The sequence below is a fragment of the Pan paniscus genome, chromosome 3 (genome assembly GCF_029289425.2).
Source record: "Pan paniscus chromosome 3, NHGRI_mPanPan1-v2.0_pri, whole genome shotgun sequence".
Classification (NCBI taxonomy): domain Eukaryota; kingdom Metazoa; phylum Chordata; class Mammalia; order Primates; family Hominidae; genus Pan; species Pan paniscus.
The window spans coordinates 145,170,421-145,176,533 of record NC_073252.2 but is presented as its reverse complement, the minus strand read 5'-3'; positions in this window follow the sequence as shown (position 1 = coordinate 145,176,533).

Genomic DNA, 6,113 nt, shown 5'->3' with positions numbered 1-6,113 from the left:
TCAAAAGACAGAATTGTGAACTATTTGTTCTACTTAGATCTTTCTTGATTTTAGCTGTGTGAAACCTTGATGTGTGTAGCATTATCATTATGTAAAGTAACAGATGCAATGTAAATTTTTTTAAAAATTATACTTTAAGCTCTGGGATACATGTGCAGAACATGCAGGTTTGTTACATAGGTATATATGTGCCACAGTGGTTTGCAGTGCTCATCAACCCATCATCTACATTAGGTGTTTCTCCTAATGCTATCCCTCCCCTAGCCCCCCACCCCCAACAGGCCCCAGTGTATGACATTCCCCTCCCCGTGTCCATGTGCTCTCGTTGTTCAACTCCCACTTATGAGTGAGAACATGGGGTGTTTGGTTTTCTGTTCCTGTGTTAGTTTGCTGAGAACGATTGTTTCCAGTTTCATCCACGTCCCTGCAAAGGACATGAACTCATCCTTTTTATGGCTGCATAGTATTCCATGGTGTATATGTGCCATATTTTCCTTATCCAGTCTATCATTGATGGGCATTTGGGTTGGTTCCAAGTCTTTGCTATTGTGAACAGTGCTGAAATAAACATACAAGTGCATGTGTCTTTATAGTAGAATGATTTACAATTCTTTGGGTCTATACCCAGTAATAGGGTTGCTGGGTCAAATGGTATTTCTGGTTCTAGATACTTGAGGAATTGCCACACTGTCTTCCACCATGGTTAAACTAATTTACACTCCCACCAACAGTGTAAAAGTGTTTCTATTTCTCCACATCCTCTCCAGCATCTGTTGTTTCCTGACTTTTAATGATTGCCATTCTAACTGGCGTGAGATGGTATCTCATTGTGGTTTTGATTTGGATTTCTCTAATGACCCGTGATAATTAGCTTTTGTCATATGTTTGTTGGCCACATAAATGTCTTCTTTTGAGAAGTGTCTGTTCATATCCTTTGCCCACTTTTTGATGGGGTTGTTTTTTTTTCTTTTAAATTTGTTTAAGTTCTTTGTAGATTCTGGATATTAGCCCTTTGTTAAATGGACAGATTGCAAAAATTTTCTCCCATTCTGTAAGTTGCCTGTTCACTCTGATGATAGTTTCTTATGCTGTGCAGAAGCTCTTTAGTTTAATTAGATACTATTTGTCAATTTTGGCTTTTGTTGCCATTGCTTTTGGTGTTTTGTTTTTAATAACTAAATCTAATTCTGTGTGTCTTAGATATTCTACAAACATTCTGGGTGGATTACCAAACATGATGGTGAACTGTTCTATGCTCTGGAAGAATATTGATCTTTTATTTCTTTCTGTGTGTTTTTCTTGTCTATTCTACCAAAATCTAATCACAGCAATAAAGCAGTGTGTATGTATGGTAGATCAATTATGTTACTAAATGGTACACTATGCCACATTTGATTGCTCACGCCTATAATCCCAACTCTTTGGGAAGTCAAGGTGGGTGGATCACATGAGGCCAGGAGTTTGAGACCAGTCTAGCTAACATGGCAAACCCCATCTCTACTAAAAATACAAAAATTAGCTGGGCGTGGTGGTGCATACTTGTAATCCCAGCTACTCAGGAGGCTGAGGCACGAGAATCGCTTGAACCGGGAGTGCAGAGGTTGCAGTAAGTGGAGTGGTGACACTGTATTCCAGCCTGGGTGACAGAGCAAGACTCTATCGCAAAAACAACAAAACAAAACAAAACAAAACAAAACAAAAAAACACCAAATGTATATCCTTTAATTGCTTTAAGTTTGCTTTTAATACAAACTTAAAGCAATTTACTCCACATAAGAAAAATATTTACAGGAGCTGAATTTGAGCTTCCCTGGATGAAAAAATATCTATTTAGCAAATTAAAAAAAACCCATTAAGTAAGAATACAAAAAATTCACAGTGGTAAATCAATGAATGAATTAGGGACAAATGGCAAATATTTTTAAAAGCACATAGAGTTTTCTGCAGCTAAAAATCTTTCTACTGGCAATGTGAGTTTGCAAATCAGGTCTTCTGCTTTAGGTTAGTTGACCCTTCCTTTTGATTTTGTAGTCATCAGAGATCTAAGCTTTTTAGTTGATTTGTCCTAATACTCTCCTCAATAGTTTTCCGTTTAGTAAATAACCAATATTAACCAACTATCAATAAAGATCCAAGACATTGCTCTGGATTAGTATTCATATGTGTGGCAAGAGAAATTCAAGAAAGCATCCATAAATATCCACATATACACAGAAAATGGAAATGAGTTAAAACCAGGTAACTATTAGATTTTCTTTTTGGTATGCACATTGAATTACATTTTATAATGGCTTATTATGCAGCATTAGATAATCAGAATACCCACACATTGACACTAGGGGCTCTTAGAGGAGTCTAAAGAAAAGTTCCACCTCAGGCACCCAAAAGTGAAGCCTCTAATCAATGATCTTCATTTGTAATCGGAGAGTTTCCAGTAATCTCCTAGTGTCTTATTATTAAATGTGAATGGACAATCATGAGCCACTGTCCACATAATGAAAATTCCCTCCCAGAAACAGAAAGTCAAAAATAAATAAATGAAATGAACCCAGAAGAAACACAGATAATTCAGGAAAAAGAAGAAACATTCCACATTACAAATTCAGGGATGAACAGGGATTATTGTAGTCATAAAACAATAAATAGATGCTATGAAAAGGAGAAATTAGAAAAAGAGAAGGTTTGCAAGTTTGAAATATGATTGCTGAAAGAGAGAATTATGTAAATGGTTGGAAGATAGTCAATAAGACCTCCCGAGAGTGAAACACAAAGGGAGATTGGTTATAATAGGAAAATATGAAAGACTAGAGTTTATTTATGATGCCCAAAATTTGAATAAAAAGAATTCCATAAGTAAACAACAGATAAAACAATAGGAGAAAAATAACCACAAAGTAATAAAATAATATTTCCTAAACAGATGGAAATGGGCCCCAGTAACATAATTAAAAAAGACCCACCCCAAAGCACTTAATTCTAGACCAGGGATACAGAGGAAGATTCTAAAAATTTCTGGAGAGGAAAAATAAAATCAAGTCACCAATAAAGGTATAAGCATTAGAATAGCATCTGCTTTATGGCTACACTAGGTACTAGAAGGAATGAAGCATTTCACAATTTTGAGTGAAAATGATTTCCTAATTACAATGTCATGTCCAGCCATATTATCAGTAAAAATTTAGGTAAAGTGAAGACAGTTGCACACATACGAGGATTCAGGTACTCATATATTCTTTGAGAGCCTCTTCTGAATGTGCTTCATCACAATGAAATAAATCAAAGATGAAACATCATTTCCAAGAAACAGTGATTCTGACTCAGAAGGAAGAATATTCAAGATGAGCCCTCTACAGCAGGCATTAGTTCAGGTTGGAGCAGCGGGATTGGGGGATCCAGGAAGGAGATGGTCTGGAAATAAAGGGGACTTGATAGAACATATGATGTAGCAGGTGAGGAGAACAACTCAGTGGTAGACTATGATGGAGAACTGGGAGAATAAAATAAAGATGTGAGTATTGAAGTTACAAAGATCAAGAAATAAGGCAACTTAAATTCAGGAAAAGAGCTATAAGGAGTACAAGAAAAAACGTAGTTCTTTCATAAAATACTTTGGTATTACTTGGTTTTGTAGTGAATAATATTTACATAGGCAATTTTGCAAACTATTACTAATTTAACAAAAAATAATGATATAGTGATATTAGTAGGATGGGAACGAGAGATCAGTGGTATAAGAAGACTCGGTTTTATTCTATCATAATAGCAAGTCAATAGTTAATGCCCAAAACTGATTATTTGAGAGCTAGTCATATAATTAATTCTACAGAAAAAAGGAGATAACTTCCAGAAAATATAGCTAAAAGAGTTAACAGTGATTTATGGTAGGGAGTGAAGTTGAGAGTTGGGTGGGTCAGGATCTGCTATTTTTCATTATAAGAGCAACCCCATATATTTGTTTGCCCATGTCAGTTCTGGTTTACGTGTCATATCTCATATCCTGTTTGCTCTAATATTTATGTGAGACAAAAGTGTCCCAGTTTGTGTAATAAATCATACTGTCACCTTAATTATAAACGTTTTGGTTCAACTTGCTTTTTTAAAAAAGATATATGTATTTCTTTGTTGTAAATTAAAATATAAAGGTTAAAAATAGAAAAAAAGCATAATGGTTTGCGATCTCTTTGCTTGGAGAGATTAATAAAAACTGAGAAGCATGTCTAATGTTGCTCGGAATGGTCTGGAAGTGGGATGGCCAATACTGGCCTGAGATTTCCATTGCCTTCCTTGTCCTAGTGTGACAGTTGTACAAATATATTGTAAAAAACTTCTCATCCAGTGACTGACAGGAACAGACCCTGGGTCAAATTAGCACTATTTCAGGAAGGCAGGCAATAGTTGGAAAACGTGCAGAATTAGGAACTTTGGGAATATGAAAATAAATCCTGGTGCAGGAAAATGATCACTATGTTGACAGTAGAAAAACCTTATTTATGTGGGATTTGAACTTTGCTTGGAGTTAATAGGCAGAAACCTAAACCATTTTAACTTGGATTATAACATGGCATATGCTGAGACGACCAGAAGGAGTAGAATAAGAAGGAAACTAGTGTTCTCTTCTCCACGCACAGGTCCTTGAAGAATACTATAGTTAGCATGTTTATCGTTGGAAATTCCTGTATCTCAAATCACAACACGCAATGCTAATTTTCCTTGTGGTGAGGAAGATAGGGTAGAGTGGAGGAAGTGCTGATGAGTGGGGATGTTCTGGAAGTTCAGCCTAACCTTTGCTTGAAATCAGCAATGGATATCATGCCAGCCTCAAATTCTGTTAGATATTTCTTTATAAAGCTGGATTGGACTAAGTCAACCAGACATCATTTTCTTCTGCTTTGGAAACGATAATATACTTTAGATGTACTTGTACTTATTCAATTCATAATAATTAAGATCCCTTGCTTTTCCTTAATAATCAAATGCTTTAAAGAAGGAGGAGGACCTAAAACCGTCTAGCCCCAATCTCTAACAAGAAAGCAAACATTTTTGGAATGTGTGAACACTTGACTGAACTATCATAACACTTATGGGAAAAAAAATCTGGAAAAATGATCCAAGCTTTTCCTTTTATATGCAAAAATTTACGAACTTAAGTACAAGAAACTTCTTTATTGCTTTATTGTTTATTATGTGTTAGGTGTTTGAATGTATTTGCCACATGAAACACACAGAAGAATTCTATGAAATAAGCATCATTATACACATTTTCAGTTGGGAAAATGGCTTGAGATATATATTTTGCATCAGATGCATCACAGATGGGATCTGAACCTATGTCTATGTGACTGAAAAACTAGTGTTCTTTCCACTTCATCACTTTGTTGGGGCATGCTTAAGATGTTTCCTCTTTTCCTCCTATTTGGTCTCTCCCTACCATATATTCTTTCTCATTGATATCCTCTGCCTTCCATTTGACTCTAGCCTACACATGCCATCTACTGCTCCAGCATCTCTTTTGTGAAGATTTCTAGAAATTGGCAATTTTTTCAGAAAAAGACACTGTCATGTAGAAAGTTCCTAGAGCAAAGCTATTCAGAGTGTGGTGGCAGGACAAGCAGCCTGGACATCACCTGGGAACTTGTTAGAAATGGAAATTTCTAAACCCTGCACAGACCTACCAAATCAGAAATGCTGCGGGTGGGGCCCAGGTGCAACCTATATTTTAACAAGCCCTCGAGGTAATTCTGAAGTAGGCCAATATTTGAGAACCACTGCTCTAGGGCAATGCCATTACATGTGTGGTCCAAGGACCAGCATCATCAACATTATGTGAGATTTCTCTAGAAATACTAATTCCTCACTCTCACCCTAGATCTACTGAATCAGAATTTGGGGCAGTGTATTAAGAATCCAGGGTCCAGGATTCTGTGTTTTAATAAGCCTTCCAGGTGATTCTTACGCAGGCTAACGTCTGGCGGGGCACAGCTGCAGGAATTATCCTTCTCTCTTTATCACCAAGAGGCGCATTCAGAGTTGAAACTCCTTCATTTACTTCCCTCTCACAGGAGACTCATATTCGCTCCAGGAGTAGTGCCTAATTCTCATAGTACTTAGTTTCA